The sequence below is a fragment of the Monodon monoceros genome, unplaced genomic scaffold, assembly GCF_005190385.1.
Source record: "Monodon monoceros isolate NGI ecotype Baffin Bay Population unplaced genomic scaffold, NGI_Narwhal_1 Super_Scaffold_13, whole genome shotgun sequence".
Lineage (NCBI taxonomy): Eukaryota > Metazoa > Chordata > Mammalia > Artiodactyla > Monodontidae > Monodon > Monodon monoceros.
The window spans coordinates 15,522,088-15,540,662 of NW_021703769.1; the positions used below are offsets into that span (position 1 = coordinate 15,522,088).

Consider the following 18,575-nt stretch of genomic DNA (forward strand, 5'->3'; position numbering starts at 1 on the left):
GCCCCCTACCTCGAGGCACTGGGTCTTCAAGGGACGGCCAGCCCCCAGGCCGAGTGTCCTCTTCCCTGACCCAGCAGAAAAGATAAGGGCTCCCTGCTTTGCCACCATACAGGTGCTGATACACTTGTCCCATACCTGCCCTCCCAACTGGTTCTAGGAGGATAGGCACCCTGACTCTCTTGTCACTGTATCCCCAGCAAACAGCACAGTTCGTGATGCGTGGAAGATGCACAATAAATATATCCATATGAATGCGTTAATGAACAAACAAAATAAGAACTGAAGAACATTTGCACTCTCAAGCCAGTGAGGAAAACCACCATACGAGCGCTGGCTCCTGACCAAACAAACAACAATGATAAGAATAAAATAAAAACGGCTACCAATTATGGGTGTATATGCTATGCATCAGATATGGTAAGAAATGCTTTCCATGTCATCCTATTTTCGCTTCCCTGTAGCCCTGCACAATTAGATCCCTTTTACACACAGCGAAGATGTACCGGAGCCCCCGATTCACACACAGGCCTGGCTGGCTCCTAGGCCCGAGGCCTCAAAGGCGGAGTCTCTCTTTGGCTCAGGAAAGCAGAGGATGTGGGAGCCGAGGACAAGGCGAGCTTAAAGGGGCAAAAGTGGCAGGAGGGTCTGACTGGGAGAAGAAAGGGAGGTTCTCCTTGGTCTTCATTTATACCTGTCTCCACCTGGTCGCCTGACCTGCTAGGGTTCTGCTCCAGCTCTGAGAATCACAGAATGTTCCTTCACCCCTTCAGTCATTCATTCAACACTTACTAAGTACAGACTCTTCCCAGCACTGGTACTGAAGGTACTTTGGGAGGCACTGCATTATTTAACCCTCATAATGGACAGCCCGTGGCTCAGAGAAGTTGCGGGGATCACCCCAGGTCCTCTAAGCAGTCAGTGACCAAATCAGGCCTTGAACCTGGCTTTCCTCATCCCCGACTCCTCGCACATTCTTCAGGATGGGTGCATTCTGGGGACGGCTCTGTCCTGACGTGGATGATACTGCATCTGTCTCATCCCCATCAGAGAACTGTTCTGTTACCAAACTCCCTGCCCCTCTGGCTTGTCTCAGTGCAAATGGCTCTGCCCACCTGGGCCTAATAAGGCCACGCACTGTACTAATAAGGAGAAGGAGCTTTCAGGATGGCTGCCTGAGCACCCACCACAGTGCCAGGTGCAGAGCGCCTAATAAGTGTTTTCAAAAAGAACGAATGAATGAATGAGTCAGGAGAGATACACAGCGGATCTGCTGAAGTGACAAGAGTTCAAGAGAGCATGTGGTTGTACGTCCTGAATTTCAGAGTGACGGGCAACTACATGACTGCCCTTCACTTTGACAACTAGAGCCAGGCAGACACAGAAGCAAGCCAGGGATTCCAATGGCAGAAAAAAGATCCTATGCTGAACCACCACTGGTTCTGCCACCAATGGAGAAATGCGGCCCCACGAACCCATCATTGTTTTACAGCCACTCGCTGAGAAGAGCCCGTTTGACAGGTGACGTTGACAAGTGGAAATTACTCAGAAACAAACTTGTCTCTTGCCTATGTCAACCCTAAATTTGGGCATATCAAAGACATGCTTGTAGCTTCTTAGCTAATAAAGCCATTTATAAAATACATTAGAGTCAAATTTCATTTGTCTAATTATTCCTCAGGGAATGACTCACACCAGATCACCAAGATTCCCACACTGTTACTCCTTTAAGTATCAAAACCTTATGCGGAGACAGAAAGCAGATTAGAGGTTGCCTAGGACTGGGGAGGGTTGGGGGCTTGGGAGGGTGATGAGTTAAGGGTATGGGGTTTCTTTTGGGGGGAATGAAAATGTTCTAAAACTGATTATGGTGATAGATTCACAACTCTGTGAATATACCGAAGGCCAATGAACTGTAGACTTTAAATGGGTGAATTGTATGGTATGTGAATTATATTTCCATAAAGCTTATCTGAATTACAAAGGAGAGAAATTCTTCTCAGGTATTGCACTAACGCATTAGTGTATTACCCACTAACCTTTTCTTAATGATTTAAGATCAGTGCTGTGTGCATAGTTTTTCATATCTGGTATAACACGGCAATGTTCTTAGTATTATTATAAGATACAGGGCAGTTTGCCCTACACTAAACAGCCCCATATTTTTTCTGCTTTATTTTTCTAAAAATGCCCTTTACTTTCACCATAAAGCTTGGTGGTTAAGCTCATGTGCTTGGGTCACGTATTACTTACTGACTTATTGGCTGTGTGGTCTCTGGTGAGTTACAAAAAATCTCTCTGTGCCTCAGTTTCTCCATATGTAAAATAACAGTTCCAACCTCCGTGGAAAGTTGTAAGGATCAAATAAGATAAGGTGTACAAAGTATCTGACGCTGTTCCTGGCAGTGGTAAGCCAGACTGAAATTTAGCTATCAACACGATTCCCACTGCCGTCAGTGTAGCTGCCGCAGCAGCCCTTCCGAGCTGCAGACTCGGAAACCAGAAAACCCGCACAGTGTGCTCAGTGAGGTGAAACAGGGGCTGGGGGTACAATTCCATGACTGGACTTTGGGACATCCCATAAGATGGCTCTGAGCTTCAGCGATATTAGCTAATTTGTCCCAGTTAAACCCTAAACAGAAAAACCTAGAGGCTTGGTGAGGTCGCCCAAGATAGCCTGGGAGGCTGCTGCCCAAGGGGACGCAGTGCCCCACACCACTTGAGGCTCTCTCGAGACCAATGATTCTTCCAATTCAGAGGTCACAGACACACTTGAGAATCTGAGGAAAGCTACAGACGTTTTGCCTAGAAAAGTACGTGTGTGTGTATGCATACAAAACTGTACCCATGTTTACAGGGAACTCTTGAACCCCAGAAGCCTGTTTGAAAACCCAGGCTCTAAACTTCAAGGTTCAGTGGCTGGGACCCAATGCTCCCACAGCAATTGGAATAGAAGGTCCTCTGATCTTGGCCAGATAAACAGTCCTGGGAGCTGACTGCCACATCCTAGTCACTGCAAATATATGCATCCAGGGGATTCCCAGCAGCACTGAGTCAGAACAGGACACAAACCTGGTGGCTCAGGAAGCTACTGTAGGGCAAGGCCCAGGGCAGTTGCCCTGGGTCTGGGGAGTTCCAGACCCAGGGCAACTGCCTTCCAGATAAGATTCTTGCTCTGCCAACAGAGAAGAGGAATCTTAGGAGAGGTGCTAGAGGCAGGCCAGGCCATGAGAGGGAATTCAAAGGAGCTGGAAACCCCCCAAATTCCCAGGACTACTAGGACTTGGACAGAGTACTAAAGGCTGGAGATTCTGCCCTAATGCAAGAGGATGGAGCTGGAAAGGGGTAGGTGAGCTGGGGGCAAGGGAGGTGGGTGGACCACGGGTCAGAAGCTGTTAGAAAATGTTTGGATACCATAAAAATATGAACACTAACCCAAGGTGGCCACACTTCCAGGCAGGCCATTCTATGTTGTATGAACTGCATTTTTCTTACAACTGGAACGGACCTGCACCATCTCTCCTCATCAGATCACTGGGCTGTACTTGTTTCTATGTGCTGGGTCTTGCCTGCTTTTGCTCCTGTATCACAGTATTAAAATTCCCCAAATGTGCCCTAGTCTTTATGAAAATACCTTTATAACAAACCATTGGTGGACAGGAAAGTTGGCATCATGACTAGGTTTGCTAATAACTCCTGTGAATGATTCCATTTGCTTAAGTAGATGGCTGAAGAAACCCATTCTCTTTTAAGCCACCAGAAGTAAATTGTCTTTCTTTTGCTATAGAGAAACTATGTAAATGGAATCATGACTGAAATTGCAGAGTGATGTTATATAACTTCTGAAAAGGGCCATCCTGCCTCTTCTTCATGGGGCCCACATTCCTCTCCAATTTCATTTGGAATCTATTTCTTTTCCCTCTTCAAATGGAAATAAAGGTATTTAGGTAAACATTTGTGATGCTACAGTAGTGGTATGAACAATGTGACTACCCACCTGGTTTAGTTTCTTTTTCCAGCTCGCATCTCTTCAGATTTTCCACTGTTGACTAATCAATATGGAAATTCTAAGGAACCAGAAGAAAAACAAAAATTAGAGCCAGACATACTCTAGGGTTGTAAACTTAAACAGTCTTTTAGGAATACAAGTTAACAACATCTATTAACATATTAACTGCACACATCCTTTGGATCAGTCAGATATCTAGGAATTTATATTATAAATATGCTCACATAAGTAAAAGAATGTTCAGTAAAACATATTGTGTAAAAGTAAAAAAAAAATAAGAGAGGAAACAACTTAAATGTCTGTTAATAGGAAAAGAGTTAAATTATGGTGTATCAATATGATGAGAAACTACATAGCCGTTAGAAAGAATGAGGGAGATTTTGTCATACTGACATGGGAAAATGTACATGCTCTGTTGTTAAAAAGTAGTGTAAAATTGTATATATTATTGCTTTTTTTAAAAAAAATGACGATTGTTTATGCTTAGGAAAATGTACACCGTTTGTGTATATACAAAATTTTTGAATCTATATAGAAAAAGGCAAACAGCAAACTATGAACAGCAGCTCTCTTTGGGACTCAGAAAAAGGAATGAAAGACTTTCACTTTTTACATTAACTATTTCTGTTTTAGTTGAAAACTTTACAGAGGCATACATAACTTCCATATAATCATTATACATGCTATCTAAAATTCTAAAATATCAAGAGTAGGGGCAGGGCTTTCCTAGTGGTGCAGTGGTCAAGAATCATCCTGCCAGTGCAGGGGACACAGGTTTGAGCCCTGGTCCGGTAAGATCCCACATGCCATGGAGCAACTAAGCGCATGCGCCACAAGTACTGAGCCTGCGCTCTAGAGCCCGCGAGCCACAACTACTGAAGCCCGCATGCCTAGAGCCCGTGCTCCGCAACAAGAGAAGCCACCGCAGTGAGAAGCCCGCACACCGCAACAAAGAGTAGCTCCTGCTCACTTGCAACTAGAGAAAGCCAGCGCGCAGCAAGGAAGACCCAACGCAGCCAAAAATAAATAAAATAAATAAATTAACTAAAAAAAAAAAAAAAAGAGTGGGGGCAAAAGACATTTTCAGACAAAAACTGACTGAGCAAGTTTACCATTGACAAACTCCAAAAACATTCTCCAACAGAAGAGAAATTGAACACAGAAAATAAGTGAGGTTTTAGAATCAACAGTGAGCAAAATTAGTTAAGTATATTGGTAAATTTAAAGAAGTACTGATTGAGTGAAACAGAGCTAAATGAGGAGGTAAAAACGTATTTGATAATATTGACAATATTACATGTTTGACAATAATAACATTGAAGATGGAAGAGAAATCAGTTAAATGTTGTAAGGTTTTTGATTATTCAGGGCAAACACAGAAATACTGTTTAATTTTAGATAATACATCCATGATGCATATAGAAATTCTAAAGGTAAAAGCAACAAAATATAGAAAAAGAATGCATAAGTTGCAAACCAGTTAGCATGCTCCTGGGTAGAAAAGCCTAATTATCCAAAAATGCCATCCTTCTCAAGTGACTGCATAATTCTAATTAAATTCCAATAAGAATTACCAATAGGTTTTTTTGGATGGGTGAATAAAAAAAATTACTTTAGAGTTCATATGGAATAATAAGTACTCAAGAAAATTAGCTAAGAAATAGTAAAGATAATTATAAAAAATAAATAGGGCATCTGTCTTACAAGAAAAGCTTACTATAAAGACATTATAATAAAAAGATATAGTATTAACATAAGAATAGACAAATAAGCTGTGGATTAGAATAGCAAGTTCAGAAACAGATACAATAAAGCAAATTATTTATGACAAGGATGGGTTTCAACACAAAATAGAAAAGATGGCTAATTTAATAAATGGTGCTGGCCATCTAGAAAAAGGCTTGATCACTACCTCTTGCTATGTATAAACATAAATTCCAAAGGGATTACACATTCAGGATTAAATTAATTAAAACCATAAAAGTATTAGAAAAACATTTAGGAAAATATTTATGTAACTTTGAGGTGGGGAAGTTATTCCTAAACAAGGCAAGAAATCCAGACACTGTGAAGAAAAATACAGAAACAAATTAATAAACATGTAATAGATTAGGAAAAATATTTGTAACACATATGGAATCCTTAATACATAAACACATAAAGAGCTCCTACTACTTGTTGAGAAAAAGGCAAATAATTCATAAGAAAAATGTGCAAAGGAAATTCATAGAAGAGGAAAATGAAATGGTCAATTAACACGAAACAATGCTGAATTTCACTAGCAGTAAAGAATATACAAAAATAAAACACCATTTTCCCATCAGCTTGGTCAGAAATAAAACAATAGAGATGGAAGGAAGGAGAGATGGAGGAAAGAAGAGAGAATATCTAATACTGGTAAAGACTTAGGGAAATGGAAGTACTCACATATTGCTGGGGAGAATGTAAATTATAAGAACTCTTTGTAAAGTAGGACAGTTTTACCTATTAAAATGTCAAGTACGTATACCCTTTAACCCAGCAATACTATTTTTGAAAATATAATCTATAAAAACAAAAGGACCAGTGAAGAAAGATATGTACATATAGATATTTAACGCAACAATAGTTTTCGTAAAAAAAATGGTAATAACTCGAGTATCTGCCAAAGGAGAAATGGTTGAATATACTATGGTACCTCTAGATCTACAGCCCTGAAGTTATTTAAGAGTGAATCAAATTTGTACCTACCCATGATGTATTATTTAGTGGGAAAAATAAACTGCAAAATAATAAAGTACAATTCCACTTGTGACAAAACATAAAAACCACATACATACACAAAGTATCCATTCACGTAGGAGCCTGGAGAAAGGTATGGAAAGATATACACCAAACTGATCACAGTGGTTATCTCGGAAGGATGGAAATGGGGAGCAGGGAGAGGGGAGAGATCACAAACTTTTTCTTTATACATCTTCAAATTGTCTAGCTACAACAAGCATATGCATCACTTTAGGAAAAACTAATGAAGAAAACAAAAACAACAACAAACTAATGAGAGCAGAGAAAGCATGCTGGTAAACTGTGTCACACGCTACCCATTTATCTACATGGGACAGTTAACTGCGCTTACTGTCACTTTCTCTTTTGGTCAAATAGAACAGGTCTTCCAACCTATCATTTTAATAGCTGGAAGACATATTTTTTTAAAAAGCTTCATGAAAGGGAAAAAAGAGTGCACTTTATTTCCTAAGCATTTATGTCACTTTTTAAGGGAATTTTTTTTTTTTTTTACTTAAATAAAAATGCTTCCCTTTAAAAATCCAAAAGCAAGCCTAAAGCTTTGGCTTGAAACTGCCCTGCTTAGGTGGTGTGTGGGCCGCTTCTGCACTGTTGACTGTTTTTCGTGGCTCTGTGCCCATAATTGCCTTTCTCCCCAAACCCAATTAAATATACACCCAGGCATCTATGTTTGCCGGGAACCAAAGTCCAGTAAACCGCAGCATCTCTGCTCACAAGGCTCTCTTGGCCTCCAAGCAGATGCTCTGGCTTCTAAATCAAATGGGTCCTGGAATCCAGAGAAGTGAAATGGATTGTTTTGTAACCCATTCTGTTGGAAGGAGAAAGGAAGGAAATGGTTTATCCCAGTGGATGAAATGAAAGAGAAAAGAGGAACAGCATTCACAACAAGCTCTTGAAGGAGAGCCACCTATGCTGAATCTGCCATTTCGGGGTTGCCTGGAAGGTACACTCTGCCCTTTCCTGGTGGCATGCTTCACTTTCAACTCTTATTTCACTGATAAGAAATCTTTCATTGAAATAATAATGATAGCTCATATGTCTACAGCACTTCATATTTTACAAAGCAGTTTAAGATACTTATTCGATCTTCACAATGACCCTGGGATCAGATCAGCATCATTCCCATTGACAGATGAAAATGAGGCCCAGAGAAGTTAAGGATCCTTTAAGGTCACACAGCAAGTTGGTAACAGAGCAGCAGTACAAACTCAGGTCTCCAAACCCAAGTCCAGCGGGGAGCTCACATTTGAAATCAGAAAGGGGAACTATAGGCAAGCCAATGAATAGACATTGGCCCTTGGGAGTAACAGATTTTCCTGCCCCTTATGAAAAAATTACAGACTAGGAGGACTATTCTATGCCAACTCAGAGAGAAATTTTGCTCATATACTGGTATACAGCTGCTGAATAAGGGAAGGAAAATCCCCTGCATCACCAGGCCCCTCCATCATTTTCCTAACCTTCCCCTGATCCTAACCTTCACCCTCTTCTCTCTTCCTTTCCCCTCTAGGCTTTAGCCACACTGCCTCCTTTCACTTTCCCCAACATTCCACAGGCTTTCCCGCCTTGCGCCTTTCACCTGTGTACCTCTCCCTACCTGGAGTATTCTTTCCCACCCCCAGCACCCCCTGCCCCAACTCCTAGGCATGACTGACTCCTTATCTTGGTTTAAACACCACCTCTTCAGGCAAACCTGCCCCAACTACACTCTCTTCCGCATCCATCACTCATGCTGTTTATTTCATAACACCACCATCAGTCCATGTAAGCTTCATGTGAGGAAGGACCATGCCTGTTCTATGTAGCACTGTCCACCTGCCACCTTGCCCAGTGCCTAGCAGATATGAGGTGCTCAATAAACACGGGCCGAATACATGAAAGATTTACTGAAGTGAACCGAAGTCCCGGCTTAATAGCTACTCTCTCAGGCCTTCCACAGCACTGTCCCTCTCTTGGGGCACATAATCACACGTGTTAAGAGTCACCGAGTCCTTTTTGCCTATCAGGCTGTGAGCTACTTATAAGTCTTACTTACCCTGGTATTGCCCATAGCACCTCGCATAATACCGAAAACACAAAGGGCTCTTTACAATGGGTGAATTCACACATACGTACAGGAAAGTACAAAGGAAAGCCAGCGCCCCTAACCAAGCGCAGGTAGTGGTTTCTTCCCCCGCGGGGCCCGCAACACAGAACACGAGCACCTCTGAGATACGCAAACAGGGACTCTGCCCAGGGAGAAATTAAAACGAGCTAAACTCCAGACGCAGCCAGTGTGCGGGTGAGGGGATGCGGGCATAAGCATGGACTGCTGATGGGAGCTTATATAGGCTGACACTTTCCAGTGGCAAACCGGGAACGTGTATCAGAGATCTAAAAACGGTCATGCCCTTTGACCTCGCCACGCCTTATTTGAAAATCAGAGAAGTGAAATCACTGGGTGATGATTTAAGTATGTTTTTCTGTACTGCCTCGCTTTTCCTTCCATGAACATGTTCCAATTTTGTAAACTGAAAAAAAAAAAAGCCACAATATAAATGGTATAAAAACAAACCAACAGAAAACGTAGTGGTGATTTTAGATGACAGAATCACGCATCCCCAGAGTTCCTTACTGAACACGGGACAGCAGGTTCCGGGTCCTCTGAGGTGGGGCTGCTGCATTTTGTGACGAACTCCCTTCTTTCCTCTGAAGCCGAGGGGGGACAGGAAGGTGCTGGGGGTGAATGCTTCGGCAGGAGCGGCTCTCATTTCCCCCTAACGCGAGTGCTGGCAAAGCTCTGGGCGTCAGGAAATGGAGGGGAGCGTGGGGGTAATCAACCCAGCTCAAGACCACGACCTCCGTCCACCTGCTGCTGATCCACTGTAATTATTCACTCACCCACCTGTCCTCACGATGCCCTGAGAACTGCACCAGGCCAGAGGCTGTCTCTTAATCAGCCTGTTCCTCTAGCCTCGTCTCCAGTACCCATCAGCCCTCAGCAGGTTTACTGAACGTCAGAGACCACAGCCATAAAGTACTAAACATAATTACTGACCTAGCTCCCTGGGACATAATAAGAACGCATTAGCAACCAAATACTTCATTTCTTTAGTGCCTTGAAGGTCCATTATTCAGTTCGGAAAAGCCAAGCTGAAGACCAGCAATTTCTTGGAAGATTAGAGACTTCTTTTCAAGTTAGGAAATGCTGGCCTACTCCGGTCAGAGCGGATGTGTCTTCATCTGTGATTCGGAATGGCTCAGCACGGCAGCTGACTGCAACTTCCAAAGAAACCACTCTTTGAAGGGGCAGTTTTCAAAGTTTTCATGAGGCATTTCTGAAAGATTTCCAGGAGGTAGTGAGCTCAGCCTTGGGTCGTGATTAATGACTTGTTTTCAAGAGCCTTAGATTTTCCACGTCTGTCTCCACTTAGGAATCACTTCTGGCCCCTCGTGAAAGCACTCAGCATAGTGAACTGGGTGAGCTCAGCCGCTTGTCACACTCAGAAAGTAACACCTGTCACCAGCTTCTTCCTTCAGCGGCTGGGCCAGGGACCTTGGGTCCCAAGAGAACAGCGCCCACTTCAGCTTTTGGCCTCATCACTTAAGTGGGTGACAGGAAACACTGCTGAGGTTTGGATTAAAGAGCCAGCATGGCAGCTCCAGGGCCCAGTAGGGGATGGGGGGTCGAAACTGAGGAGTTCAGAGATAACTTCAGGCTCCTCACGCAAATGCCATCCTGCGACTGAGGGGGCAGGTGCCTGTGACGTCAGCTAACTTTCTCTTTCTGGAAACCATAACGCATCTAATCCTGAGCATGTATTTTTGGACCAACCAAGTGCATTACGAGCTTTATCCTGCTTTGTCCTCAGGGCACCTGTCTGAGGTAGGTATAATTGTGACCTCCCACTTTTCAGAAGAGGAGCACGCTCTGTGAGGGGGGTCATCTGTCTGAGATGGCTCAACTTCTCCTCAAACCCTAGACTGTCTAGAGTGACAGGGACTGGGGACACCAACCAGCCCGGGGGCCACAAATGCAAGTGCCCACAGGGGCCAAAGACCAGGTAGGAAACTAGAGAGCGCGACAGACTGGATAAGCATTCGAATTTAAACATAAATAAAAACCCAAACCAGGTACCTTCCTTCCAGAATATCACCTCCTCACCACCACCTTAGGAAGAGGGACGACTTTTTAAGTCAGCCAAAGTTTTGAGATTCTGGGGCTCAAGATCCTGGGTGAGGCCGTGACGGAGGCCCGGGCCCTCCTGCTGCCCACGCCCAGGGGTGCTGCCCTGGCAGCAACAGTCCACTTTCAAAGGGCTTAGCTGCTGGGGAAGTTATGCTTCAGCTCTCAGATATGCTAAGGGGCTTCACGAACCCTCCAGTTAACCACGATCTTAATCCAAACAAATCGTTTTAAATACTGCATCTTCCTGAGGGCTAGGGTCTCTGATGGCCTTAAAGCGAAAAAAAATCCCTTCAGTTGCCAAGATCTGGACACTTGGAAACTCAGAGGCCAAGATTTGACAACTTCTTTTGCTCTTCTTTGTACTTTGGCTCTGGTACTCTTTCCCTGCAGCAGTGCAGGCTGTGTCTCGGTGAGATGGAGGAGGGAGGGAGGCAAAAAAGGAGATTTCCCCTCCTTTTCTGCCTCTCTTTTGCCAAGTTAGGGAGAAGGACAGTGGGCTTTAAGTTAAAATTGATGTGTCTTCTCTGTACCTATGCGCCAAGTTCTCTACCAGGCAAGGAGGTACAGTGACAGAGGAGACGGTGCATGTGGTCTAGTGGAAGCAGTGAACTGATGTCACGCCAATAACCACGTAAGCACAGCGCAGGTACGGCACTCCCTGGTGGCCTAGCGGTTAGGATTCGGTGCTCTCCCAGCTCAGGTGAACACTAGGAAGGAGTTCGCAATAATACGGGAACGTATAGTGGAGATTTACCCTGTTGGTGGAGTTAGGGAATGATGATACTGACCACCTGGTGTTATGTGAAAGGATGAGCGTAACATGGGGCCTGGCCCTTAGTAGGTGCTCAGCACGGTTCATTCTTTTTTCTCCTCCCTCCCCGGTGTGCGTGCACACCACATTGAGATTTTCTCCTTCAGAAACACAAAACCTGACAACACTTTCAACTCAGAAGTAACTTAATATTGCCTGTTTTATGACCTCTTTTAATTCTCCTAGAGGCACCAGTATTCACCCATTCCAGGATCCTGAAAACTAAGGGCATTTTGCTCCTCAAGCCCTAAGGGGTCTCCTCAAAGGGGAAGGAGATTTCAGTGGTTCACTTCAAACTGAACTTGGGGACAGAGCTGACCCTTGAACAACACAGGGGTGAGGGGCACCAATCCACTGTGCAGTCGAAAATACGAGTATAACCTTTAAGGTCGGCCACCTAGATCGTGGGTCCGCATCCATGGATTTATCCATGGATTTAACCAACCGCAGATCATGTAGTTCCGTAGCACGTATTTATTGGAAAACATCCACAGAACAGTAGACCCTCGCAGGTTAAAGCCATGTTGTTCAAGGGTCAACTGTAAAGCGATCATCTAGTTTCAACCCTCATTTAGGTACAAATGAGGAAACTGAGGCCCGGAGGTGAAACACTTGCCCAGGCTTCCACGGTTTCCTTGGGTGGCCCTTCTATTATGTGGTGGCTCTTGATTTTTTAAAGCTGAAGGCTCTCTTCTTTAACTGTGATTTTTTTTCAACTATCTTTACCTGCTAGGAGGCTAGATGGAGCACACAGAGCACCTGCAAGCCTTGTATCTCAAGCCACCTGAGAACCCTCAGCCCAGCACCCACTGGTACCGCCCCCTCCCTTCCTCTCTGCACACAGTGGCTCCCTCGGTTTAAAATCCTGAACACAGAAGCCAACAAATAAAACACCCAAAGACTTACACGTTCTGTTTATTTTCTAGGAATAAACAGCACATTTTTTAAAGGAAGCAATAAAAAGATCACAAAGTCAAAGTTAAAGATCTTGATCTTGGAGTTTCCTATGCAGCCACTGAGGCATCAGGGCACAATTGCTGAGGTAACTTCATGAAATCTATGTATTTTAAATTTAAAATGCCAATGTTACATTGAAGAGGGGAAGATTATAGGGAATTTTCATTTGCAGAGATATTTCTCTCTACAATGTTTAAGATTTTTTTGTACCACCTTGGTAATCAGAAAAACAAATTAATAAAGATTTTCCAAACACCAATTTCTAAGGGAGGATTTATTTCCTCACCTATATTTGGGGCAAGGAGCTGCTTTCGAAGTTCTAGGTACTCTGTCAAAGTTCTTTGGGTAACAAAGTGAAACAGCATTTGACTGGAGCCCATCTGCGAGCCTTGAGGCTCAGACTCTAGCCCTAGGCAGTTTCAGACAAAGCCATTAATTTCAAAGCAATAAATCATAATATAAAAAATAGACACTTTGTGACCAACAGGCTAGAAAGCAAGCTCTCCAGAGAGCCCTACCTCCAAGTCTGCTTCTCCCTGGGGGTGGCGACAGAGAAGGAAGTTCTACTTACAAGAGCAGAGAGTTCCTTCAAAGTCCAGTGGTTCTCAGTCAGAAGGGAAGGTCGAATTTAAGAAGCCAGCATTCAGAACGCCTCCCTTCCGAGGGTAAGCAAGATTAGCAGAGAGGGCCAGGGGTGCAGGCAGGATCTCTCGTGCCCTCTCTCTCTCTCTCTCCCTCTCCGCGTCTCCTAAATGAAATGCACTTCAAGGTTTTAGTGGGTGTTTCCCACGTCTCGGGCCAAGTAAGTCCCCATTTGTTGTAACCCAATGCTCAGCCTGATGATGTCAACCACTCAGCTCCCTTGCTCAGTTTCCACCTCTCCGTCCACAGGAGAGATCCATTTCCTTTGGACAATGAGCTGCGGGGGCTGTAACTGCATCCCGGGCCGGCACACTTGCCTAACATCCTTCCTTCCATTTTCAACACTGCAGCCTTAGTGACAAAAGGCTTCCTATCCACTCCCTGGGCCAGGGCTCCCGGCATAAATCCCTTTGCCTCTTAGTCACTGCTGACCGTGGGCTTACCTAGTTTGCCGTGCTGTGGTCTAATTCACTTCTTTGGTGTATGAGCCACTAGTTAGGGTGGGGAGCTGCACCCCCACTCCATCCCTCCCCCCATCTCCTTCTTCCTTCTCAATTTTCCAAATTGTCGAATTTCTCCCTAAAGTTTCCTAGGTGCATGCTGGGCAGAGTGCATGAGTCTGTCCGTCACTGGGGGAGATGCCACGTGCCCACTCCAAAGGCTCAGAGAGAGCACTAGTCTGTTGCCTGGGGAACTGGGTTCTGGTCCTGGTCACACTCTTAACTGAATGAATGACCTCAAGCAAGTCATCTCTCTCTCTGGACCTCAGCTTCCCCATCAATGAAATGAGGGCTTTGGTGTCTTCTACTTCTAAAATGCAGTGACGGAGAAGCTTATCAACAAATGCAACGTAAGGAAGTTTACTATAAGCTGGCCACTTCTAAAATTCAGTGACAGACGAGCTTGTCAACAAATGCAACATAAGGAAGTTTACTACAAGCTGGCTGACCACACGCTTGAGGGAGGGAGGAACCCTGGAGGGGTCCAAGGCCTCTGCTCAAGATGCCTGGCTCCGCTCAGCCTCCTTCAACCCCCTTTCTGGTAGAGCTGAACTGTTTCTCTGGGAGAAAAACCCCAAGAATTCACTGAACAAGTCCTGGGGCCGTGGAAAGAGGCAGCATAAACTACTAGGTAAGATAAAGCAGCAAGAGAATTTAACTGTCCTAAGGGACTAACGTGGAACAGCAGTGGTTACTAGAGATAATAATTAATCTCTTGCATTTGTAGAGTACTTGATAGGAAAGACAAAGCCTCTCTGCTTTGGTGTATAGTGGGAAGCAATGTGACATGTATAGTGATTATGAGCATCAATTTGGGAGCCAGGGATGTAGATCTGAATCCTATGTGACTTAACTCCTTTGAACTTTTTCTTTCTTTTTTAATGCAACACTAGGGCCTCCATTTTAGGACAGTGAGAATGAAATAACACATGTAAGGGAACTGAAAGTGTCTGGCAGGTGAGTGCTGATAGATGGTGGCTCTTACTGTTGTACCTAATCTCCTTTGATTCTCATTTGAGGAGAATCAGGTCCCCAGGGAACTGCACTATTAATCTCCTTTTCCTGAATAGGAAAAGGAAACACAGAGAAGATAAGGGACATGCCCGAGGTCACACAGCTCAAGACGAAAAGGCCAGATTTGGAAACTGAGTCTTTTAACTCCTGCTGAGGCCAAAGTGCCCACAACTGCCAGTGCTACTTTCCAAGATGGTTAATCCACCGAGCCTGGCCCTTAGTTCTACACGGGATCATCTCCACTTTGAAAAACGGGCTAAACTTCTTAAAACCAGTGGGGAAGGAGAGTTTTCCTGGGTTCAACCAGGCCTGAGATGGGGAAAGGTAGTCAATCTGTTAGCTAATAGGAAGCACTTCTGGCTACTAGGTAAGAGGGGTGCTTACCTGCTTTTCTACCAAAATACTGTGTGGCCTGAAACAAGTCTGGGTTTCAATTGCCCCTCCCCCCAATGGTGCAGATCTGATTTGCTTTAAAGCTACTTGGGACTACAGCTCTATTGGGAAAGAAGCTATTTATAGGTGGGAGGAAGGTTGTGGTAGTTTGTAACTTAACAAGGATTTTAATTAGTTCTCAGAAAACTTGGATGTTAATCAGAAAAGGTCCAAGCAAATAGGCTATATATTAGGAGGGAGTGTGCCATGCTGAAGGCTTTCCCACAAGTTGGTCTGAGACTGTAGTGGAATAAAAAGAACACCAGTCTGGTCACCCGTGGAGAGCAGCAGTCAGCAGTCTGAAGAGACCTGTCCCTGGACCTTCTACCTGCGTAGGACCTTGGGCAAGTTAACTTCTTTGTGCCTTGGTTTCCAATGTAAAATGAGAGTAACAACCGCATTCACTCTTCAAGGTTCTTGTGTGGCTTAAGTGCCTGGCACAGACTACAAGTTCAAAAATACTTGTAAAATCAGCTGGCACATCCTAGAGAAAAGACATTATTTTCTAATTCTGACTCATTGTCACCACCCTCTGCCCGGAGGATGACGTGACAATGAATAAGGTCAAGAATGTCGGGAAGCCAGAGAAGGGCCCCGTGTTTCTCTAGAACGTCAGGATGAGTAAGGAACAAAGCCTCGGAGCGCTGTCAGGCGTGTTCTTGTGTGCTCGCAGTGACACTCAGCGTTGAGGGCCTGGAGGCGGGGCATTGCTTGGCTGGGCCTTTATTCCAGAAAGTATGAGTGGGCGTGAGGAAATGAAGCCCGTGTCCTGACAGGTCAGCCTACTGACATCACCCTCAGTGCTCTGAAGCACGTTTTGTTACTTGAACAAAAATACTAGTAAGGAGCCCATTCATAAAAACAAAGATAGCGTTTTCCTCGACAACATGTATTTTGTAACACTTGCCCTGCAGATTGAAGAACTGTCCATCTGTGACAGAAGCCACGAAGAGAGAACTGTGACAACGCCAGCACACTCACTTTCTCCACTACTGACCACGGCAGATGATACACTCTATGGGCTGGGGCCACGCTCTGTGCTGTAAACCCCACTGGATGGCATCCTTTCCCGAAGCAGCTACAGGAAGTGTTACTCACCGTCTCATCCTACAGTTGTGAAAACCGATGCGTGCAGAGGCTGACTGGCCTTCTCAGAGGGTCCCTGGAGTAAGTGACGGAGTCTGTGCTCCAAGCCAGGCTGCCTGGGGCCAGGCCTGTCCCCTTAAGTCCCTTACTCTACTGCCTTTTAAATGTTTCCCTGCAGGAAACTTGGCAGACCTTCACAGCCAGCAAGATTGGCTCCATTTGAGGATAAAGGAAACTCTGGCAGCTTCAGCGCGCAGGGCTGGTCTGAAGGGCTCACACAGCCCCTTTGCCCTAAAGCTGCCTTTAACTCCCACCCCCTCATTCCCAGTCCGGAGGGGCTCTCTCCCTCTGAATTTCCTTAGTACTTTATCTGTTTCTCTTAAGAAACTTACCTCTTCTCCTTTGAGGCATATTTATTTCTGGACGGATCTTATTCTGCTGCTAGAATTTGAGCTTCTTAAGCAAAAGCTCCGTGTCTAATTTATGAGCATTCTGTACATATTATGAGACATTTATTAAAATAAGGAAATCCAAAAGTAACAAAAACTTGTACTGAATGTTTATCACATGCCAGATAATGTTCTAACTGCTCTATATAAATTACCTCATTTAATCTCGACAAGGATCCTATGAGGTAGGTATATTTAATTTTTCCACTTGACACAAGAGGAAATTCCAGACACAGATCACCTGAGTAACTTGTTCAGCTGGTAACTGATGGCTATCTGTTGAAAGGAGTATGTGAATGAATAAATTCTGGCCACCACTACCCACCCTCTAGTCCAAACAACTGCTGTAAAATACAATTAACTTTTCACCCTACCAAAGTCCAGTTTCAGGGCTTCCATGGTGGCGCAGTGGTTGGGAGTCCGCCTGCCGATGCAGGGGACGCGGGTTCGTGCCCTGGTCCGGGAGGGTCCCGCGTGCCGCGGAGCGGCTGGGGCCCTGGGCCATGGCCGCTGAGCCTGCGCTTCCGGAGCCTGTGCTCCACAGCGGGAGGGGCCACAGCAGTGAGAGGCCCGCGTGGCGCAAAAAAAAAAAAAAAAAAAGTCCAGTTTCAGCTGTCATATCATTTCAAATGCACTTAATCCTTATGCCACACAGCTGGAAGGTCCCCATTTTTTCCAGACAAAACTAATTGAGAAACATATGGACTGAGACTTAATAAATCAAAGTAGATTTGTTTTCTTTCCAATTAGAATCATACTTGCTTATTGTAAAAAAAAATAGGAAAATAGAAAAGAGCAGAAAAAAAGGGAGGAAGGTCATCCATCATTCTACCATCAGAAACAGCCTGTTAACCTCCTGGGGTATGGACCCAGAAAGAACCGCACCTACACTCAAAACAATGTTTGAATTCAGAAACTTAAGTCATTTGGGGGTGGGGGAGGAGTCAACTCCACAAAAGACGACAACTGTTTGATACATTTTTTTGGTTCTGGAGCACATCTGGCTGCCTTGTGTACAGGGTTTGATGTTCTGAGGCTCCACCTCCCGGTCCCCACCCCCCACCCCCCGGCTGCTGCTGATGCTGTGTGCCGGCTGCAGAGCTGGCAGGGGAAGGGAAGCCTGGTCCCTGTGAGAATGCACCTTGAAAATGGGGAGGTTTGCAGGGTACCACACTGCCCCTCCCCTGCCTTTTTCAGCCTTCTTAATACCTGCTTCCCACCAGCAAGAGACAGGTTTCATATTGGGGCAGTTATGGGAGAGATGGATCTCCACGCTTGAGTTAATTTTAAACAATCTTAAACTTGTTGATTTTTACAGCTGAAAAGAGCATGCTCATTGAGTCTCCTCATTTTTGAGATGGGGAACGCCAGGCCCCAGAAGGCAGGGGATTTCCTGCGGCTGCACAGCCTGGTGCTCCAACAGTAAGAAGCCCTTCTATTGGTTTGAGGCTCTCTATGACCCTGCACTTGAAACATACATCTGATTGGCCCCACCCTCTTGTTTTCGTTAACTCCTCCTCAGCCACCAGATCCCAGATGAAACGTCACTTCCTTCTGGAGGCCTTCCCTCTGAGCCAAGTGAGCTCTCCTAGGTGTATGGGTCCCACGGCACCCTCCATCTCTCCTCTCATAACCCTTAACATACGTTATTGTAAGCTCCACAAGGTCGACAACATGTCTGCCTCGTTCACCGATACAGAATAGGAAATTCAACAAATATTTTCTA

The 18,575-nt window shown here is 44.8% G+C and overlaps 1 protein-coding gene across 4 annotated transcripts in view; it reads right to left on the bottom strand.

Moving 5' to 3' along the window:
* The window catches only part of PKIG (cAMP-dependent protein kinase inhibitor gamma), a 101,545-nt gene that overhangs the window by 24,403 nt on the left and 58,567 nt on the right, over positions 1–18,575 (bottom strand). For 2 of the 4 annotated variants that reach the window (XM_029222234.1, XM_029222235.1), the window contains one exon: positions 3,995–4,064. The gene's annotated coding sequence lies outside the window, so the exon portion shown is untranslated. Of the gene's footprint in view, positions 1–3,994; positions 4,065–13,244; positions 13,264–13,297; positions 13,675–18,575 lie in introns of those variants that run through there. The other 2 variants (XM_029222233.1, XM_029222236.1) reach the window with 2 other exon arrangements.